Source organism: Oncorhynchus masou, unplaced genomic scaffold (assembly GCF_036934945.1).
Source record: "Oncorhynchus masou masou isolate Uvic2021 unplaced genomic scaffold, UVic_Omas_1.1 unplaced_scaffold_969, whole genome shotgun sequence".
Lineage (NCBI taxonomy): Eukaryota > Metazoa > Chordata > Actinopteri > Salmoniformes > Salmonidae > Oncorhynchus > Oncorhynchus masou.
This window is the reverse complement of record NW_027016195.1, coordinates 140,396-164,620: the sequence shown is the minus strand read 5'-3', so window position 1 is coordinate 164,620 and position 24,225 is coordinate 140,396. Positions and strand designations below refer to the sequence as shown.

Genomic DNA, 24,225 nt, shown 5'->3' with positions numbered 1-24,225 from the left:
ACAGAGTTAGTAGATCTCTGGGTAACATTATACAGAGAGAGTAGATCTCTGGGGAACATTAGAGTTAGAGATCTCCAAGGTAACATTATACAGAGAGAGTTAGTAGATCTCTGGGGAACATTAGACAGCTCTGGGTAACATTAGACAGACAGATAGAGTTAGTAGATCTCTGGGTAACATTAGACAGAGAGAGTTAGTAGATCTCTGGGTAACATTATACAGAGAGAGTTAGTAGAGCTCTGGGTAACATTATACAGAGAGAGTTAGTAGAGCTCTGGGTAAGATTAGACAGAGAGAGTTAGTAGATCTCTGGGTAACATTAGACATAGATAGTTAGTAGATCTCTGGGTAACATCAGACAGAGATAGTTAGTAGATCTCTGGGTAACATTAGACATAGAGAGTTAGTAGAGCTCTGGGTAACATTAGACATAGAGAGTTAGTAGAGCTCTGGGTAACATTAGACATAGAGAGTTAGTAGAGCTCTGGGTAACATTAAACATAGAGAGTTAGTAGAGCTCTGGGTAAGATTAGACAGAGAGAGTTAGTAGAGCTCTGGGTAAGATTAGACAGAGAGAGTTAGTAGAGCTCTGGGTAAGATTAGACAGAGAGAGTTAGTAGAGCTCTGGGTAAGACTAGACCGAGAGAGTTAGTAGAGCTCTGGGTAACATTAGACAGAGAGAGTTAGTAGATCTCTGGGTAACATTAGACATAGAGAGTTAGTAGATCTCTGGGTAACATTAGACATAGAGAGTTAGTAGATCTCTGGGTAACATTAGACATAGATAGTTAGTAGATCTCTTGGTAACATCAGACATAGTTAGTTAGTAGAGCTCTTGGTAACATTAGACAGAGTTAGTTAGTAGATCTCTGGGTAACATTAGACAGAGTTAGTTAGTAGAGCTCTGGGTAACATTAGACAGAGAGAGTTAGTAGATCTCTGGGTAACATTAGACAGAGAGAGTTAGTAGATCTCTGGGTAACATTAGACAGACAGAGAGAGTTAGTAGATCTCTGGGTAACATTAGACAGACAGAGAGAGTTAGTAGATCTCTGGGTAACATTAGACATAGAGAGTTAGTAGATCTCTGGGTTACATTAGACAGACAGAGAGAGTTAGTAGATCTCTGGGTAACATTAGACAGAGAGAGTTAGTAGATCTCTGGGGAACATTAGACAGAGAGAGTTAGTAGATCTCTGGGTAACATTAGACAGAGAGAGTTAGTAGAGCTCTGGGTAACATTAGACAGAGAGAGTTAGTAGATCTCTGGGGAACATTAGACAGAGAGAGTTAGTAGATCTCTGGGTAACATCAGACATAGTTAGTTAGTATAACTACTAGTATAATTAATGTACCTTCTGAGGAGAGGCTGCCTGCTACTTAATGTATTGAATGCGACACTGTCTCATCCTCACACTGTACTACTCTGTCACCTGCCACCTTGGAAACGAAGCTGTCACGCCCTGGTCTATATTTATTATGTTATCTTCATTTATTGAGTCAGGCCAGGGTGTGACATGGGTTTATTTGTAGTGTGTTTCGTCTTGGGGTTGTGTGGGGTGTACAGATTGGTCTATGGCTGCCTGAGGCGGTTCTCAATCAGAGTCAGGTGATTATCGTTGTCTCTGATTGTGAACCATATTTAGGTAGCCTGGGTTTCACTGTGTGTTTGTGGGTGATTGTTCCTGTCTCTGTGTTTGTTGCACCAGTATAGGCTCAGTCACTTTGGTTTTTCTTTTTTTCCTTGTTTTGGAAGAGAAGAGAACGAGCGCCATTCTCCTTGCGGAGATGGTGCAAAATACATCAACACGGTCGGTCCCTGGGATTGGGCTGGCCAACACGATTCGGTTTGCTTGGCAGGAAAAGGAGTTGGAGCCTTTAGGACAGGAAACTTTTGGAAGGATGATATTGATGGGGATTCTAAAGCTGACGGTGAAGGACGTGTTTTGTTTCCAAGGCAACTCGTTTTGAGGGAGCATACGACGTGGCACTATATACAGAGGAGAAACAGATCAAATCAAAATCAAATCAAATTTATTTGTCACATACACATGGTTAGCAGATGTTAATGCGAGTGTAGCGAAATGCTTGTGCTTCTAGTTCCGACAATGCAGTAATAACCAACAAGTAATCTAACTAACAATTCCTAATCTACTGTCTTATACACAGTGTAAGGGGATAAAGTCTTCTCATATGTACATAAGGATATATGAATGAGTGATGATACAGAGCAGGGCAAGATACAGTAGATGGTATCGGTACAGTATATACATGGAGATGAGTATGTAAACAAAGTGGCATAGTTAAAGTGGCTAGTGATACATGTATTACATAAGGATGCAGTCGATGATATAGAGTACAGGTATACGTATGCATATGAGATGAATAATGTAGGGTAAGTAACATTATATAAGGTAGCATTGTTTAACACGATGATATCCTGAGAAAGGCAAGAATGCAGTGGGAGGTGAGTGGCCGATGAGCCACTACGAAATAACAAGCCTGGCGAAGAATAACTTTAGGGTTGTAACTGTCAACATTTACAACCCATACGTTAAAGATGAAGAGGTGAGGGCCTTTCTGGGGAGGTACATGGATAACGTCTCCTCAGCTAGGCACCTCAAAGACTCCCTTGGGTTTTGGAATGGGAGGAGAGGCTTCCAGGCCCTCCTCAAGGAGGACCCAAAGGGACATGGTGGCTACCTCCATCCTCCTGCTATGTTCTCCCTAGGGGCTGACAGGGGGACGTTGTTTTATGCACGTCAGCCCCCATTTTGCAGGCGCTGTATGGCCTACGGACACATTTTCGCCTCGTGCAGCATGAGAAAATGCAGATTTTGTGGATCTGAGGATCACGAGGCGAGGGATTGTGACAAGCCTAAGGCGTGCCACGTGTGTGGCTCGTCAGCACACCTGTGGCGAGGTGCCCGGCTCGTCAGAGGTCATATGCGTCTGCGGCTGGGGGGGGCAGGAGCGGGGGGGGGGATGGGGGAAGAAGAGGCCGCCATCACCAAAGAAGAGAATGAAGAGGAGGGTGCGATTGGCCGACAGTGAGAGGGGAGGGGATGGCCAAGAGAGTGATGGGGGTGGGAGAAACTTCTGGGTTGCTGCTGGTTTCCCCAGGCGCTCAACTTCTGTTGGGTGGGGACACACTTAACAAGACTCAGGACTGGGTACAGGAGGAGGTGGGGAGTTTGTTTGGGGACTCAGCCTCCCCAATTTTTTTCCAATCCAGCTGCAGCACTGGGGAGGGGGAGGATTGTGGGGGTAGACCCAGGGTGCAGGGCACCCCAGTGCCAAACACTATTCCTGCATCCTGGGTTGGTGAGATGGAGGAAGAGGGGGGGATGTCGGGAATACGGATGGTGTTCTCACCAGTAGATATGGAGCAGGGGAGCATCGGGTGAGTCTCCTGATTTTGTTTTTTTTCTGTCTGGGTTTAGAATTTGAGTGTATTACATGTTTTATTTTTTTTTCATGGGGTCTAATTTTACTTTTGTTAGTTTAAATGTAAGGGGTTTAAGGGATTCTGTTAAGAGGAGGGCGGTTTTTAGTTATTTGGAGGGTGTGGGGTTTGATTTTTGTTTTTTACAGGAGATTCACCTGAGGGATGGAGGGGATGTTAGTAGATTTAAGAGGGAGTGGGACAAGGGGGAGTTGGTTTGGGGTATTGGGGGGTGCACTCATCGGGGGTAGGGATTTTGTGTGGGCACAGGGAGGTAAAAGTGGAGGATTCTTTTGTGGTAATGCAGGGGAGGGTTATAGGGGTGGATGTCACGATAAGGGATTGTAAATTTAGATTAGTGGTGGTGTATGGGCCACAGGTGGTGGCAGACAGGAGGGAGATGGTGGACTGTCTGACGCCCCTGTGTGTCACAAATAGGAAATTAGTGATAGGGGGGATTTTAATACAGATTTAGGAATAGGGGGGGATAGCAGTGCAGGCGCCATTGCCGGGCTAATGGCTTGCTATTGTCTGGTAGATGGTGGTCTGCACACTACTCCGAAAATGGCCGGTCCTACATGGCGCAACTCCAGGGGGGCTCAACTATATTTTTGTGCCCAGGTCTTTGGGTAAGTTGTCTGGGCGGCTGTTGCCTGTTTTCTTTTCGGATCACGACGGGGTGCTCCTGCAGGTGGGGTCGCCAGTATGCCTCTTTGGTAGGGGGTACTGGAAGTTAGATCGGGATGTGCTGGAGGAGCAGGCTTTTGTTGACGGGTTTTATGGTTTCTTTTGGAGGCTTGAAGGCCTCCGGTCCATGTGCGAGGGAGTGTTTGAGTGGTGGGAATTAGTTAAGGTGAGGGATTAGGGCTTTTATAATAGGGTATTGCAAGAGGAAAAAAAGGGAGGAGAGGAGGGAGGTGGATCATATCCAAAGGTTAATTGAACTCGAATACGAGGCTGGCAACCTCGGTGGTCGTTTGACTGGGAGAGATCCGCAACCCTAAAGGCGCAGCTCAGGGAGTTGCAGGAGCGGAAGGCTCAAGCTTTCCTGGAGCGTGCGCATAGTGGCTTTCTAGAACATAATGAGACTTGTTCTGCTATGTTCTTTAACCCGGATCCAGGATTGGAAGGTAATGCATGGCTCATTAGCATAAAAATGTTAACGATTTCTGAAAATCGCAAATAAAATTAAAATAATGCGTTTGCTCTCAAGCTTAGCCTTTTCTTAACAACACTGTCATCTCAGATTTTCAAAATATGCTTTTGAACCATAGAAATTGACTAATTTGTGAAGAGTATGTCAAAGCTAGCATAGCATTTTGTGTAGCATGTAGCACGCAACATTTTCACAAAAGCCAGATAACCAAATAAATAAAATCATTTACCTTTGAAGAGCTTCTGATGTTTTCAATTTTGAGGAGACTCCAGTGGTCCACATACCAAATGCCATGTTTCCTGAAAGCGGGTCTGTGTGTAGGAGAAATCGTTGGTGTTTCACATTGCGCCTATACCGGGGAAGAACCGAAAATGCAGTCACCTACAACGTGAAACATTTTCCGGATTAACTACATAATATCGAGCTAACATGGCAAACGTTGTTTGGAATCAATCCTCAAGGTGTTTTTTCACATATCTCTTCATTGACATGCAGTTCGTGGAAGCTTGCTTCTCTCTCTGTGCCCCATGGAAAAATACTGGCAGGTGACTTTTGCGCACCAATTTCGGGGCAGGACACCGGGCGGACACGTGGTAAATGTGGTCTCTTATGGTCAATCTTTTGTCCAACGATCTGCCTACAAATAATTGACAATGCTGCAGACACCTTGGGGAAACGACAGAAAGGGCAGACTCATTCCTCTTGCGTTGCACAGCCATATAAGGAGATCATGAAAGACAGAGCCTCAAAAACCTTGTCATTTCCTGGATGCCAAGTCATCTTGGTTTTGCCTTGTCTCACGTTAAAGGGCTGTGAACAGAGAAGATATTTGTATTTCTGGACACGTCCCCAAGTGTTTTCTTTCAACAGTAGCAATTATATGCATATCATTGGAAGCATCTTTTTGTGACAAAATATCTTGTTTAAAACAGGTGTCCGCCCGGTTCTTCCAAAAATGAAATAGCGCCACCATAAGTGTAAGAGGTTTTTTGGTTAGGGCCAGACAGAGTAGGAAGGTAATGCATGGCGTTAATGAAGAAAATGGTAGTATAAAAACCAGAGGATATGGTCAGGGTGACAACTGATCATTTCCAAGGTTTATTTAAGGAAAGGGAAATAGATATAGAGCAGGGAAATGTGTTTTTAGAACACTTGTCAGGCGGTTGCCGGAGGACATTAGAGAAGTGATGGAGGCCCAGATTTCACTAGAAGAGGTTGAGAGCGCTTTAGAAGGATGGGCAAAGGGAAGGTGCCTGGGATGGATGGGCTGCCTCTGAGTTTTATCTCAAGTTTTGGGGTAAATGATTTGGACCAGTGGTCCTCTGGTTTCTGTGAAGGCCATCCTAAATGAGACTAAATGTCCCGGGGGGATCAATGGCTGTTGGTGTGCTGTCACTTTTAAGGGGGAAAACAGACCATGGCAACTGGCGATGACCATGTTGTGTAGATTACAAGCTACTTGCAAAGGTTTTATCAGACCGATTTTCAGAAGCCCTTCCCTACGTTCCATGAGGATCAGACGCCAGCGGGGTAGAGGGCCGCGGATTAGATGGAACCTATCAGTTAATCAGGGACTCCATCGCTTGGGTTGAAGATAGAGGACTGCCTTTAATGGTAGCAGCGCTAGATCAGGCGAAAGCCTTTGATCGCGTGAATAGATCCTTTTTATTCAGAGTGTTAGGTCGATTAGGATTTGGGGAGAAGTTCATAGGATGGATTCGAACATTATATGTCGGAGCGGGGTGCCGAGTTAGTGTAAATAGTCACTTGGGTGACGTTTTTGACCTCTCGTCTGGGGTCAGGCAGGGGTGCCCACTCTCGGCTCTCCTCTTCGTTCTGTACATGGAGCCTCTGGGGGCTGCCATTAGGGCAGACACAGGGGTGGAAGGCTTGTTGATCCCTGGAAGTTGTGGGCTGCGTGTTAAGTTGACGCAGTACGCCGACGACACTTCCTTGCTGCTGTGCAAGGACTCGTGCCTGACAAGGTCCCTTGCCATCTTTGGGGATTTCACCCGAGCGTCGGGAGCAGTTCTGAACCATGCAAAGTCTTCCGTTAAGTTTTTCGGAAGATGGCGCGGTAGAACGGATGTGCCTGGGGGGTTATCTCTCTGTGAGGGGGCCCTGAGGATTCTCGGGGTCCATTTTGAGACCTCCGGCTCAGCGACACTGAACTGGAAAATGCGTATCGCAGTGGTACAGAGGAAGCTAGCAATGTGGAAGGCTAGGTATTTGTCTTTTGTGGGCAAAGTCCTGGTCCTAAAGGTGGATGTGTTGCCGTCTCTTTTGTTTTTGGCGTACATCTACCCATTGCCGGCTTGTCTGAGGAGGCCTCTAGTGAGGCTTGTGTTTCAGTTTATGTGGAGTGGCAGGTGCGAGTGGGTCGCCAGGGCATGCATGATCTGTCCCATCGGGGAGGGAGGTAGAGGGGTACCACATTTCCCCCTCAAGCTGGACACAATGTTTGTTTCTTTCTTGTTAACGGAGCTTGCTCATCCAGTGATACACCCATCCGGTTATCTCCTGCGGGTGTTCTTCTTGTATCAGGCGAGAAGCGTAATGGTGTGGTCTAACATGGGTCCTCGGGCGGCCAAGTGGCTGCGTGCGCACCCTGAGGTTGAAGTTGTCCGAGTAGGTTTAGATCACAGGCACCTGTACGAGGAGGTCAGAAAGGCAGGGAGTCCGGCGCCTGTAGTGGGCATCTCGGAAGTGGTCTGGGAGGGAGTGCAGGCGCGGGGTCTGGACAACAGGCTCAAGGACCTGAATTGGTTGAGCCTCCGTAAGTGCTTGCCGGTACGTTCCATCTTGTACCGGTATAGTTTGGTACAATCCCCCACCTGTCCAAGATCCTCTTGTGGCAGGGAGGAGACTGTGCGACTGTGGGACTGTGCCTTTGCCGGAGTAGTATGGGCTAGGGCACGGGTGTTGTTAGGTTTGGTAAAGGGGGATTTTGTTTTGACGTGGGCCAGGTTAGAGAGAGGTGTAGGGAGAGCGAGAGGGATGGATAGGGACAGGTTTCTGCTCTGGCTTCTCATGAGTCTCTTTAAACGGGGCTGTGGGAAGCCAGGCAGAACATGGTGAAGACAGGGAGAGATTGGGGGGTGGAAGGGATAGTGAGGAGGGTGGAAGGAGATTTGAGGGGGAGAATGAAGAGGGAGGAGAGGAAGTGGGGGCAGCATGCTGCTCGGGAGAGGTGGAAGGGGGTTTAGGGCTGGGTTGTCATTTAGATTTGTAAGGGATAGATTAGGGACGGGGAGATAGGGAAAGGTATTTGGTAGGGTGACTGGGAGGGAAGATGCTCCCCTGAGGTTTTGTTTGGGGTTTATGTTTAGTTAAATTAGTTTAATTAAAATACCATCTTTTGAGTATGTATGAAAATTATGAGTTGTAAAGAATGAATGGTATTGAAGATAATAAATTATTTTTATTTAAAAAAAAAATTAAAAAAACAGTCAGGGCTGTTTCGGTTTTCGACGTTTGTTGTTTTGTATTATTCGTGTTTTCTTCATCATTAAAGATGTATCTAACGAACCACGCTGCATTTTGGTCCGATCCTTGTTCCGGAGGAGTTGGAAGAAACCCGTTACAGAAGCTGCAGTCTGTGTCCCAAATGGAACCCTGTTACCTATATAGTGTACTGTAAAGGGAAGTGGGCACTGGTCAAGAGTAGTGCACTATAAAGGGAAGTGGGCACTGGTCAAAAGTAGTGCACTATAAAGGGAAGTGGGCACTGGTCAAGAGTAGTGCACTATAAAGGGAAGTGGGCCATTGTTAAAATTAGTGTGGGGAAAGTGGGCCCTATGGGCACTGGTCAGAAGTGGGGTGGGAGGGGGAGGGGAGGGGAGGGGGGGTTAGGACACAGACCAAGTCACATTGTAATACTTTACCATAACGCCACTAACTTTCTGTAGTAATACCCTTGGTAGTTAGTTAGTTAGTTAGTCCCTGGTACTAGTCCCTGGTACTAGTCCCTGGTACTAGTCCCTGGTAGTAGTCCTTGGAAGTAGTCCTTGGAAGTAGTCCCTCAAAGTAGTCCTTGGAAGTAGTCCCTGGATGTAGTCCCTGGTACTAGTCCCTGGAAGTAGTCCCTGGATGTAGTCCCTGGTACTAGTCCCTGGAAGTAGTCCCTGGAAGTAGTCCTTGGAAGTAGTCCCTGGTACTAGTCCCTGGTACTAGTCCCTGACAGAAGAAAGAGTGGATACTGAGCTGTGTTATCCTCCTCTAACATCGTCCTCAGGCTGTGGTGCGCCACACTAATACTTCTCTGGTCCCCAAACCCCCAATAGGATAACCTGTAGGATGGCTGTTCCCACAATCATCTGGTCCCCAAACCCCCAATGGGATACCCTGTAGGATGGCTGTTCCCACAATCATCTGGTCCCCAAACCCCCAATGGGATAACCTGTAGGATGGCTGTTCCCACAATCAGCTGGTCCCCAAACCCCCAGTGGAATAACTTGTAGGATGGCTGTTCCCACAATCATCTGGTCCCCAAACCCCCAGTGGAATAACTTGTAGGATGGCTGTTCCCACAATCATCTGGTCCCCAAACCCCAATGGGATAACCTGTAGGATGGCTGTTCCCACAATCATCTGGTCCCCAAACCCCCAGTGGAATAACTTGTAGGATGGCTTGTTTAAAGCAATGAATGTGAAGAATTGATCTAAATTTGTATGTTAGCTAGCCAGCCAGTTTTAGAGGAATGATTCCATTTTCAAATTAACTGCCAATACGCCATACATTCCATTCCATATGAGGTCAATGCCCTGAATCAATTCCCTTTTGTAAGGGAAAATTATTCCTTAAGGTACCCACTTAAGAGTTTTTTTTTAAATCTTTATTTAACTAGGCAAGTCAGTTAAGAACAAATTCTTATTTTCAATGACGGCCTAGGAACAGTTGGTTAACTGCCTGTTCAGGGGCAGACCGACAGATTTGTACCTTGTCAGCTCGGGGATTTGAACTTTCAACCTTCCAGTTACTAGTCCAACACTCTAACCACTAGGCTACCCTGCCATGATCTGGAGAAAGCTGAACATCCGGAGCTGCCTAAAGTAGACACTTTTGTCCAAATCGAGGTAATTGATCACTTGTTTGATGTCCAGAAGCTGTTTTCAGTCATAGGAAATTATCCGAACCTTGAGGGAAGCTTATTTGAGTCAGAAAAGGGGTGTTCATAAGATAGGGAAAATATACAAAACCTTGCAGAGAACATATCCAACTGACAATCTCTTAGAGAAATATATAAACTATTGGAACCAAGAACAACAACAACACCAACAACAACAGCAGCAGCAACAACAACAGCAACTCTCGTCACAGACAGAAACAGAGACCAATATAATAACTGCACCAATATAATAACTGCACCAGTATAATAACTGCACCAATATAAAAACTGCACCAATATATTAACTGCACCAATATATTAACTGCACCAATATATTAACTGCACCAATATATTAACTGCACCAATATATTAACTGCACCAATCTAATAACTGCACCAATCTAATTACTGCACCAATATAATAACAGCACCAATATAATAACTGCACCAATATAATAACTGATAGAGTGATTACGTCTGAAGAGACAACAGCAATACAACGTCTTGAGTCCATTTAGTCACCACAGTTGTAATCAGCAGTTAACTTTTCTCTCACCTTCAAAATTATAATCTTGTTTTTCCAATTGTGTTGATTGGTTTTTACAGAGCTAATCAGAGCTGCTCAGTTTTCAGAAGAAAACATTTATTTTAATTATACACTATTACATTCACCAGATATTCCTTCCCAGGTACCTTTCCAAGGTCCATATTACTAGTAATTTTGGTATAAAGCAGTATTTGGTGTGCATTCTAAATGGTATGTTGGTGTGTATAATGGAATGTAGCTTAGGGTCTGTGCTTTGAGGAGGCAGAGGTTGTAGCCCACTTAGAGTTGTGGGCTGCTGACCAAGGCAGACCTCGGTTTCATTGGTTCCACTGTGCTAGGCAAGCTCAATCAACCACAGTAAACAAATACTAGTTGAACCCAGGTCTGCTAGTCCAGTTGTGGGCTGCTGGCCAAGGCAGACCTAGGTTTCATTGGTTCCACTGTGCTAGGCAAGCTCAATCAACCACAGTAAACAAATACTAGTTGAACCCAGGTCCGCTAGTCCAGTTGTGGGCTACTGGCCAAGGGAGACCATCATCTTTTATACTATACAGTATTATACTGTAGTATACTGTGGTGCACTATACTGTATTATACTGTACTGCACTGTGCTGTACTTACTATACTGTTCTGTCTTGTGCTTGTACTGTACTGCACTGTGATGTGTTATACTGTATTATACTGTACTGCACTATACTGTATTGTACTGTACTGCACGATACTGTATTATACTGTATTATACTGTACTGCACTATACTGTATTGTACTGTACTGCACTATACTGTATTATACTGTATTATACTGTACTGCACTATACTGTATTGTACTGTACTGCACTATACTGTATTATACTGTATTATACTGTACTTCATATACTGGTCTGTCTTGTGCTTGTACTGTACTGCACTGTGCTGTATTATACTGTACTGCACAATACTGTATTATACTATACTGAACTACACTGTAGTATACTGTACTGCACTATACTGTACTATACTATATTCTACTGTATTGCACTATACTGTATAACACTGTATTATACTGTACTGCACTATACTGTATTATGTTGTACTGCTCTATACTGTATTATACTGTGCTATACATTATTATACTGTATTATACCGCACTTCCCTACACGGTATTATGCTATGCTGTTCTGTAGTGTACTGTATTATACTGTAATGCACTATACTGTATTATATTGTACTGCACTATACTGTATTATACTGCACTAAACTGTAGTGGACTGTACTGGACTGCACTATACTGTATTACACTGTACTGCACTATACTGTATAATACTGTAATCTACTGTACTGCACTATACTGTATAATACTGTATTATACTATACTGCACTATACTGTATTATACTGTATTATACTGTATTATAATGTACTGCACTATACAGCATTGTACTGTATAATATTGTATTATACTGTACTGCACTATACTGTATAATACTGTTTTATACTATACTGCACTATACTGTATTATACTGTACTTCACTGTACTGTATTGTACTGTTCTGTCTTGTACTTGTACTGTGCTGCACTGTGCTGTATTATACTGTACTGCACAATACTGTATTGTACTTTACTGACTGTACTGTATTATACTATACTGCACTATACTGTAGTATACTGTACAGCGCTATACTGTATTCTACTGTACTGCCCTGTACTGTATAATACTGTATAATACTTTACTGCACTATGCTGTATTATACTCTATTATACTGCACTGCACTGTACTGTATTATACTTTACTGACTACTGTATTATACTGTATTTCTCTATACTGTACATTACTGCATTATACTGTATCATACTGTAGTATACTGTACTGCACTATACTGTACTATACTGTACTGCTCTATACTGTATTATTAAGTAGTATGTTAGTGTGTATATTGGAAGGTAGCTCAGGGTCTGTGCTTTGATGAGGTAGAGGTTGTAGCCCACTTAGAGTTGTGGGCTGCTGACCAAGGCAGACCTAGGTTTCATTAGTTCCACTGTGCTAGGCAAGCTCAGTCAACCACAGTAAACAAATACTAGTTGAACCCAGGTCTGCTAGTCCAGTTGTGGGCTGCTGGCCAAGGCCTGGAGCAGTGGTTGTGGTGGTTGTGGTGGTTTGTGGGGCAGGTCAGAGGATGTACTGTGAGTGATGTGAGTGAAGTGGGTCATGAGGATCGATAGAGACCATGTTTTCAAGCCCTGAGAAAGCACTTGGTGAAAATAGGGCTTTCATTCATATCTGATAACTGTGCCCTATTGAGATGCTGGAGTCTCATCCTCAATACTATACTGTATTATATTTTATTATACTGTACTGCACTGTGCTGTATTATACTGCACTGTACTGTATTATACTCTACTGCACTCTATTGTACTATTCTGTTTTATATTGTACTGCACTGTACTGTATTATGCTGTATTATACTGTAAGTCGCTCTGGATAAGAGCGTCTGCCAAATGACTTAAATGTAAATGTACTGCACTGTACTGTATTGTACTGTATTATACTGTACTGACCTATACTGTATTATACTGTACTACACTATACTGTATTCCACTATACTGTATTATACTGCACTATACTGTATTATACTGTAATGTACTGCACTAAACTATATTACACTGTACTGCACTATACTGTATTATAATATACAGAATTATTCTGTATTATACTGCGTTATATTGTACTGCACTACACTGTAGTATTCTGCACTGCACTATACTGCATTATACTGTACTGTACTGCACTAAACTGTATTACACTGTACTGCACTATAATGTATTATAATGTACTGAACTATACTCTATTAGACTTTATTTTACTGTACTGAACTACACTGTATTATACTGTATTATACTAAACTGCACTATGCTTTAGTATACTGTACTGTAATATACTGTACTGTACTGCACTATACTGTATTGTACTGTACTGTCTTGTACTTGTACTGTACTATGCTGTATTATACTGGACTGCACTATACTGTATTATACTTTACTGTACTGCACTGTAATGTAGTATACTGTATTATACTGTACTGCACTATACTGTATTATACTGTATAATACTGCACTATAATGTATTGTACTGTACTGTATTGTATGTGTACTGTACTGCACTATGCTGTATTATACTGTACTGCACTATACTGTATTGTACTGTACTGCACTATACCGTATTGTACTGTACTGCACTATACTTTATTATACTGTACTATACTGTATTATACTATACTGCACTAGACGTATTAGCCTGTACTATACTGTATTATACTGTACAATAACATACTGTACTGCACTATACTGTACTGTACTCCACTGTACTGTATTATAGCTCACTGCACTGTACTGTATTATACTGTATTATACTGTACTGCACTATACTGTATTATACTGTGTACAATTGTACTATACTGTACTGCGCTGTACTGTATTATACTGTACTGCACTGTACTGTATTATACTGTACTGCACTATACTGTATTGTACTGTACTGCACTATACCATAGTGTACTGTACTGCACTATACTATATTATACTCTACTGTACTGTATTATACTTTACTGCACTATACTGTACTCCACTGTACTGTATTATACTTCACTGTACTGCACTCTACCTTATTATACTGTATTATACTGTACTGATCTATACTGTATTATACTGTGTAAAAATGTACTATACTGTACTGCACTGTTCTGTATTATACTGTATTATACTGTACTGCACTATATTGTACTATATAATACTTTACTATACTGTACTGCACTACACTGCACTATACTGTATTATACTGTACTGTACTGCACTAAACCGTATTACACTCTACTGCACTATACTGTATTATACTGTACTGTACTATATTATACTGTATTATATTGTACTGCACTATACTGTATTATTCTGTACAGCACTATACTGTATTATGCTGCATTATATTGTACTGCACTATACTGTATTATTCTGTACTGCACTATACTGTATTATACTGTACTGCACTATACTGTATTATACTGTATTATACTAAACTGCACTATACTTTATTATACTGTACTGAACTATACTGTATTATACAGTATAAAACTAAACTGCACTATACTTTATTATACTGTACTGTAATATACTATACTGTACTGCACCATATTGTTCTGTACTGCACTATACTGTATTATACTGTGTAATATTGTACTATACTGTATTGCACTGTACTGTATTATACTGTACTGCTCTGTACTGTATTATACTATATTATACTGTACTACACTATACTGTACTGCACTATACTGTACTGTATTATACTGTATTATATACTGTACTGCACTTTACTGTACTGTACTGTATTATACTGTACTGCACTATACTGTACTGTATTATACTGTACTGCACTATACTGTACTGTATTATGCTGTGTTATACTGTACTGCACTGTACTGTATTATGCTGTGTTATACTGTACTGCAGGGTACTGTATTATGCTGTATTATACTGTACTGCACTATACTGTACTGTACTATGCTGTGTTATACTGTACTGCACTGTACTGCATTATGCTGTGTTATGCTGTACTGCACTGTACTGTATTATATTGTACTGTATTATACTTTCTACTTCTACTTTCTTTCTACTTTGCACATTCTTCCACTGCAAATCTACCATTCCAGTGTTTTACTTGCTATATTGTCTTTACTTTGCCACCTTGGCTTTTTTTTGCCTTTACCTCCCTTATCTCACCTCATTTGCTCTTATCGTATATAGACTTGTTTATACTGTTTTATTGACTGTATGTTTGTTTTACTCCACTCTGTGTCGTTGTTTGTGTCAAACTGCTTTGCTTTATCTTGGCCAGGTCGCAATTGTAAATGAGAACTTGTTCTCAACTTGCCTACCTGGTTAAAGGTGGGGGAAAAAAATACTGTACTGCACTATACTGTATTATACTGTATTGCTTTATACTGTATTATATTATGTATTGTACTGCACTACACTGTATTATACTGTATTGCTTTATACTTGTATTATATTATGTATTGTATTGTACTGCACTATACTCTATTATACTGTAGTATACTATGCTGTACCACACTGTACTGTACTGTACTGTAATGTACTGCACCCGGCAGCACAGCCATTACCGACATTACGCTGACAGCACAGCCATTATCGGTATTACGCTGACAGCACAGCCATTACAGACATTACCAACATTATGCTGGCAGCACAGCCATTACAGACACATCCCCGACAGCACAGCCGTTACAGCCATTACAGACATTACTCTGGCAGCACAGCCATTACAGACATTTAGTTGGCAGCACAGCCATTACAGACATTACCAACATTACACTGACAGCACAGCCATTACACTGGCAGCACAGCCATTACACTGGCAGCCCAGCCATTACAGCCATTACACTGGCAGCACAGCCATTACAGCCATTACACTGGCAGCACAGCCATTACAGCCATTACACTGGCAGCACAGCCATTACAGACATTACGCTGGCAGCACAGCCATTACGCTGGCAGCACAGCCATTACAGCCATTACACTGGCAGCACAGCCATTACATCCATTACACTGGCAGCACAGCCATTACAGCCATTACACTGGCAGCACAGCCATTAAGCCATTACACTGGCAGCACAGCCATTACACTGGCAGCACAGCCATTACACTGGCAGCACAGCCATTCCTGCCATTACACTGGCAGCACAGCCATTCCAGCCATTACACTGGCAGCACAGCCATTCCAGCCATTACACTGGCAGCACAGCCATTACACTGGCAGCACAGCCATTACAGCCATTACACTGGCAGCACAGCCATTGCACTGGCAGCACAGCCATTACAGCCATTACACTGGCAGCACAGCCATTATGCTGGCAGCACAGCCATTACAGCCATTACACTGGCAGCACAGCCATTATGCTGGCAGCACAGCCATTACAGCCATTACACTGGCAGCACAGCCATTATGCTGGCAGCACAGCCATTACACTGGCAGCACAGCCATTCCAGCCATTACGCTGGCAGCACAGCCATTACACTGGCAGCACAGCCATTACACTGGCAGCACAGCCATTACAGCCATTACACTGTCAGCACAGCCATTATGCTGGCAGCACAGCCATTACAACCATTACGCTGGCAGCACAGCCATTACACTGGCAGCATAGCCATTACAGCCATTACACTGGCAGCACAGCCATTACACTGGTAGCACAGCCATTACGCTGGCACCACAGCCATTCCAGCCATTATGCTGGCAGCACAGCCATTACACTGGCAGCATAGCCATTACAGCCATTACACTGGCAGCACAGCCATTATGCTGGCAGCACAGCCATTACAGCCATTACGCTGGCAGCACAGCCATTACGCTGGCAGCACAGCCATTACAGACATTACATACAATACAGCCATTATGGGGTTGGGGCGCATTCATTTTTATGTGTACCAAATAGCACCCTTGTCTCTAACAGTGCACTACTTCCGATTAAAGCCGTGTGGGACACCCTATTGGCCGAGGTCAAAACGAGTGCTCTACGTAGGAAATGGGGTACAATTTGGGACGTACCCATTGTCTCCGTAATGGCGGTGCGTGAACACTTAAATGCTGCCAGAATGAGTGTGATTATGATAATAATACCAGGCTTTAAAATGTATCATTAGCTGAACTAAACCCCCTCTATCCCACACCCCATACAGAGACATAAAGGCCATTTTCACTTTCTAAACCTATTCTATTTCAGAGCCCATTTTGTATGCACTCTCAGGCATTTAAGGCTGTAATCACAACCTTCACAACCACAAGGTTGCACATTACATTTTAAACGCTGCTTTTCGATACTCCTGGTTTTGAATGCAGAACACAACTCGAGTAATAATTATTAATGTGTTTGTTTTTTAGCTAGGATTTTGGATTTGAAAATCAGGGCTCACTGGCTATGCGGTGCTGCTGTGGTGTGTTGCTTATTAGGTTGCAGCCAATGGGTTTATTTGGTCATTCAGTGCTTTTATATCTTGGCACAAGACACCATATACAAAACACCACAGGGAGCATACGGAGAACCTGCAATCCTACTGGGGATTTACAATGTAATGTCTACTCTCTCTCCCTCTCTGTCCTCTCTCTCTGTCTATTTCTCCCTTCTTTCTCTTGGTCCTCTCTCGCTCTGCCTCCCTCCATCTCCCACCCTCCATCTCTCTCTCTCTCTCTCTCTGTCCCCCTCACTCTCTCTCACTCTGCCTCCCTCCATCTCCCACCCACCCACCCACCCTCCATCTCTCTCGCTCTCTCTCTATCTCTTGCTCTCTCTCTGTCTGTCCCCCTCACTCTCTCTCTGCCCCCCCTTCTCTGCCCTCCTCTCTCTCTCTTTCGCCCTCTTCCCTCTCTCTCTGCCCCCCCCCCTACTTTCTCCATCTTCCCCTCTCTCTCTGCCCCCCTCTCTGCCCCCCCTTCTCTGCCCTCTCTCTCTCTCTCTTTCGCCCTCTTCCCCTCTCTCTCTGCCCCCTACTTTCTCCACCTTCCCCTCTCTCTCTGCCCCCTCTCTCTGCCCCCCTCTCTCTGCCCCCTTTCTCTGCCCCCTTTCTCTGCTCCAGGAAGTTGCCACCATGCAGTTCTGTGCCCACAAGCTGGACAGGAAAGACTTCTTTGGGAAGTCGGACCCCTTCCTGGTCTTCTACCGGAGTAACGAGGATGGAACGTGAGTTCTTCATTCCTGTTTTTCTGTTTGTTTTCTGGCTCTAATCTACTGTTTTACCGACGAGAAGTATGAGGGCATTTATTTCCTACAATTCTACACATTATACCATAGGGTGGATAGTAAACTTTACATTTATTTCCTACAATTCTACACATTATACCATAGGGGGGAGAGAAAATATTACATTTATTTCCTACAATTCTACACATTATACCATAGGGGGGATAGAAAACATTACATTTATTTCCTACAATTCTACACATTATACCATAGGGGGGAGAGAAAACATTACATTTATTTCCTACAATTCTACACATTATACCATAGGGCGGAGAGAAAATATTACATTTATTTCCTACAATTCTACACATTATACCATAGGGGGGATAGAAAACATTACATTTATTTCCTACAATTCTACACATTATACCATAGGGGGGAGAGAAAACATTACATTTATTTCCTACAATTCTACACATTATACCATAGGGTGGTTAGTAAACATTACATTTATTTCCTACCATTCTACACATTACACCATAGGGCGGAGAGAAAATGCTGCAGTTTTAAAGCAAGTTTCCTGAAATTCTACCAATTTTGCCATGTGTTGGAGAGAAATATGTGCAGTTGTGAAGCACATTTTCTGCAATTCTACAAATTTGATGTGGTGTTAATGATATCTGAGTGAGAGTGACTAGCATGACTAATGGGATGCCCCCTGGAGGTCAGGGCTCCTGGGCACAGTTCGATATTCAGCCTCCCTTGTCACAACACAACTGACTGGCTCAAATGCATTAAGGAAAGAAATTCCACAAATTAACTTTTAAGGAGGCACACCTGTTAATTGAAAAACATTCCTGGTGACTATCTCATCAAGCTGGTTGAGAGAATGCCAAGAGTGTGCAAAGCTGTCATCAAGGCAAAGGGTGGCTATTTGAAGGATCTCAAATATAAAATATATTTTGATTTGTGTAACACTTTTTAGCTTACTACATGATTCCATGTGTATTATTTCATAGTTTTGACAGAACTCTAGATTTCCACTGTGTAGATGGGAAATCCTTCTAGAAGGACAACCATCTATGCAGAACTCCACCAATCAGGCCTTTATGGTGGAGTGGCCAGATGGAAGCCACTCCTCAGTAAAAGGAACATGACAGCCCGCTTGGAGTTTGCCAAAAGGCACCTAAAGGACTCTCAGACCATGAGACACAAGATTCTCTGGTCTGATGAAACCAAGATTGAACTCTTTGGCCTGAATGCGAAGCGCCACATCTGGAGGAATCCTGGCACAATCCCTAAGGTGAAGTGAAGCATGGTGGTGGCAGCATCATGCTGTGGGGATGTTTTTCAGCGGCATGGACTGGGAGACTAGTTAGGATTGAGGGAAAGATGAACGGAGCAAAGTACAGAGAGATCCTTGATGAAAACCTCCTCCAGAGCACTCAGGACCTCAGACTGGGGTGAAGGTTCACCTTCCAACAGGACAACAACCCCAAGCACACAGCCAAGACAACACAGGAGTGGCTTCGGAACAAGTCTCTGAATGTCCTTGAGTGGCCCAGACAGAGCCCGGACTTGAACCCGATCAAACATCTCTGGAGAGACCTGAAAATAGCTGTGTAGAGACGTTCCCCATCCAACCTGACAGAGCTTGACAGGATCTCCAGAGAAGAATGGGAGAAATTCCCCAAATACAGGTGTACCAAGCTTGTAGCATCATACCCAAGAAGACTCGAGAATGTAATCACTTCCAAAGGTGCTTAAACAAAGTATTGAGTAAAGGGTCTGAATACGTATGTAAATGTGATATTTCAGTTTTTTTATTTCATTATTATTATACATTTGCAAACAATTCTTAAAATCTGTTTTTGCTATGCCATTATGGGGTATTGTGTGTAAATTGATAAGGGGGGGACTATTTAATCCATTTTAGAATAAGGCTGTAGCGTAACAAAATGTGGAAAAAGTCAAGGGGTCTGAATACTTTCCTAATGTATGTTTTTAACTATATATTTAAATGTTTAGCTAAGTCTTCAAACAAAACTATATCCATTATAGAGTTAAGTAGGTGCTAGGTGTTGGGGAAGATGTGTTAGGGATAGAGTTAAGTAGGTGCTAGGTGATGGGGAAGATGTGTTAGGGATAGAGTTAAGTAGGTGCCAGGTGTTGGGGAAGATGTGTTAGGGATAGCGTTAAGTAGGTGCCAGGTGTTGGGGAAGATGTGTTAGGGATAGCGTTAAGTAGGTGCTAGGTGTTGGAGAAGATATGTTAGGGATAGAGTTAAGTAGGTGCCAGGTGTTGGGGAAGATGTGTTAGGGATAGCGTTAAGTAGGTGCCAGGTGTTGGGGAAGATGTGTTAGGGATAGAGTTAAGTAGGTGCTAGGTGTTGGGGAAGATGTGTTAGGGATAGAGTTAAGTAGGTGCTAGGTGTTGGGGAAGATGTGTTAGGGATAGAGTTAAGTAGGTGCTAGGTGTTGGGGAAGATGTGTTAGGGATAGCGTTAAGTAGGTGCTAGGTGTTGGGGAAGATGTGTTAGGGATAGAGTTAAGTAGGTGCTAGGTGTTGGGGAAGATGTGTTAGGGATAGAGTTAAGTAGGTGCCAGGTGTTGGGGAAGATGTGTTAGGGATAGAGTTAAGTAGGTGCTAGGTGTTGGGGAAGATGTGTTAGGGATAGAGTTAAGTAGGTGCCAGGTGTTGGGGAAGATGTGTTAGGGATAGAGTTAAGTAGGTGCTAGGTGTTGGGGAAGATGTGTTAGGGATAGAGTTAAGTAGGTGCCAGGTGTTGGGGAAGATGTGTTAGGGATAGAGTTAAGTAGGTGCTAGGTGTTGGGGAAGATGTGTTAGGGATAGAGTTAAGTAGGTGCTAGGTGTTGGGGAAGATGTGTTAGGGATAGAGTTAAGTAGGTGCTAGGTGTTGGGGAAGATGTGTTAGGGATAGCGTTAAGTAGGTGCTAGGTGTTGGGGAAGATGTGTTAGGGATAGCGTTAAGTAGGTGCTAGGTGTTGGGGAAGATGTGTTAGGGATAGAGTTAAGTAGGTGCCAGGTGTTGGGGAAGATGTGTTAGGGATAGAGTTAAGTAGGTGCTAGGTGTTGGGGAAGATGTGTTAGGGATAGAGTTAAGTAGGTGCTAGGTGTTGGGGAAGATGTGTTAGGGATAGAGTTAAGTAGGTGCTAGGTGTTGGGGAAGATGTGTTAGGGATAGCGTTAAGTAGGTGCTAGGTGTTGGGGAAGATGTGTTAGGGATAGCGTTAAGTAGGTGCCAGGTGTTGGGGAAGTTGTTGTCAGGCTGTGTTCATTCTTCCGTCTGTCCAGGTTTACTATCTGCCACAAGACGGAGGTTGTGAAGAACACTCTAAACCCAGTGTGGCAGGCCATCGCCATTCCTGTCAGAGCACTGTGCAATGGAGACTTCGATAGGTACTGTTATACACACGCTATAACACGCACACAGATAGAATTTCAAAAACAGATTCAACCACAAACACCAGGGAGGTTTTCCAATGCTTCGCAATGAAGGGCACCTATTGGTAGATGGGTAAAAAAAAAAAAACAGACATTGAATATCCCTTTGAGCACGGTGATATTATTAATTACACTTTGGATTGTGTATCAATACACCCAGTCACTACAAAGATACAGGCATCCTTCCTAACTCAGTTGCCGGAGAGGAAGGAAACCGCTCAGGGTTTTCACCATGAGGCCTATGGTGACTTTAAAACAGTTACAGAGTTTAATGGCTGTGATAGGAGAGAACGGAGGATGGATCAACAACATTGCAGTCACTCCACAATACTAACCTAATTGACAGAGTGAAGAGAAGGAAGCCTGTACAGAATAAAAAATATTCCAAAACATGCATCCTGTTTGCAAAAAGGCACTAAAGTAATACTGCAAAAAAAGTGTGGCTTTGGTTGGGGCAAATCTATCACATTACTGAGTACCACTCTCCATATTTTCAAGCATAGTGTTGGCTGCATCATGTTATGGGTATGCTTGTAATTGTTAAGTACTGGGGAGTTTTTCAGGATAAAAAAAGAAATGTAATGAAACTTAGCACAGGCAAAATCCTAGAAGAAAACCTGGTTCAGTCTGCTTTCCACTACACACTGGGAGATTAATTCACCTTTCAGCAGGACAATGACCTAAAACACAAGGCCAAATCTACACTGGAGTTGTTTACCAAGAAGACAGTCTGCGTTCCTGAGTGGCAGAGTTACAGTTTTGTCTTAAATCTACTTGAAAATCTCTGACAAGACAAGAAAATGGTTGTCAAGCAATGATCAACAACCAATTTGACAGAGCTTGAAGAATTTTGAACAGAATAATGGGCAAATGTTCACAATCCAGATGTGGAAAGCTCTTAGAGACTTACCAGGAAACACTCACAGCTGTAATCGCTCTGAGAGACTTACCAGCAAACACTCACAGCTGTAATCACCCTGAGAGACTTACCCAGAAAGACTCACAGCTGTAATCACTCTGAGAGACTTACCAGGAAACACTCACAGCTATAATCGCTCTGAGACTTACCCAGAAACACTCACAGCTGTTATCGCTCTGAGAGACTTACCCAGAAAGACTCACAGCTGTAATCACTCTGAGAGACTTAGCCAGAAAGACTCACAGCTGTAATCACTCTGAGAGACTTAGCCAGAAAGACTCACAGCTGTAATCACTCTGAGAGACTTACCCAGAAACACTCACAGCTGTTATCGCTCTGAGAGACTTACCCAGAAAGACTCACAGCTGTAATCACTCTGAGAGACTTACCCAGAAACACTCACAGCTGTAATCACTCTGAGAGACTTAGCCAGAAAGACTCACAGCTGTAATCACTCTGAGAGACTTAGCCAGAAAGTCAGCTGTAATAGCTGCCAAAGGTGCTTCTACAAATTATTGGCTCAGAAGTCTGAACTCTTATGGAAATGAGATATTTCAGTATTTCATTTTCAATAAATATTTTCACTTTGTCATTATGTGGTATTGTGTGTAGATCGGTGAGGGAGGAAAAATCGATTTAATCATTTTGAATTCAGGCTGTTACACAACAAAATGTGGAATAAGTCAAGGGGTATGAATACTTTCTGAAGGCACTGCATGAGCCTACCCCAAAAAACTGAAATAAAATAATAATGACATAGCCTACCTCATATAATGCATGGCTGAAAAACACAAAACAAACTGATTTAACATGTCTTTGCTACATAATTGGTCTTGCCCAGTGGTACCCAAACGTTTTATACTTCCGTACCCCTTCAAACGTTCAACCTCCAGCAGCGTACCCCATCTAGCATCAGGGTCAGCGCACTCTCAAATGTTGTTTTTTGTCATTGTAAGCCTGCCACACACACACTATACGATACATTTATTAAACATAAGAATGAGTGTGAGTTTTTGTCACAGCACGGCTCATGGGAAGAGACAAAGAGCTCTTATAGGACCAGGGCACAAATAATATTATAATAATAATCAATAATTTTGCTCTTTATTTATCCATCTTACATATCAACAATTTGCGAATAAATCACCACAGGTTAATGAGAAGGGTGTGCTTGAAAATATGCACATAACTCTGCAATGTTGGGTTGTATTGGAGAGAGTCTCAGTCTTAAATCATTTTCCACACACAGTCTATGCCTGCATTTATTTTTCATGCTAGTGAGGGCCGAGAATCCACTCTCACAAAGGTTTGTGGTTGCAAAGGGCATCAGTGTCTTAACAGCGAGATTTGCCAAGGCAGAATACTCTGAGTGCAGCCCAATCCAGAAATATGTCAGTGGCTTCTGATTAAATGAAATTTTCACAGAACCGCTTGTTGCAATTTCGATGAGACTCTCGTTGAGATATCGGTAAGTGAACTGGAGGCAGGGCATGAAAGGGATAATGAATCCAGTTGTTTGTGTCATCCTTTTCAGGAAAGTACCTGTGTAATTGCGCACCCAACTCACTCAGGTGCTTCGCTATGGTGCTTCGCTATATCACATTTAACATTGTCCGTAAGCTTGAGTTCACACCAAAGTACTCATCTGGGTTGACCAAAAAATCAAACAATGATGGAAAGACCTGTGTGTTGTCCTTGTTAATGCAGACAGAGAAGAGCTCCAACTTCTTAATCATCGCCTCAATTTTGTCCTGCACATTGAATATAGTTGTGGAGAGTCCCTGTAATTCAGATCATTCAGACGAGAAAAAACATCACCCAGATAGGCCAGTCGTGTGAGAAACTTGCAAGCGGTCAGACAAGTG

General features: G+C 43.1%; 1 pseudogene; it reads left to right on the top strand.

Annotated features, from left to right (window-relative positions):
* LOC135538463 (copine-5-like) overlaps positions 1 to 23,910 on the top strand; it is an 86,253-nt pseudogene extending 62,343 nt beyond the window's left edge.
* The last annotated feature ends 315 nt before the right edge of the window (positions 23,911 to 24,225 follow it).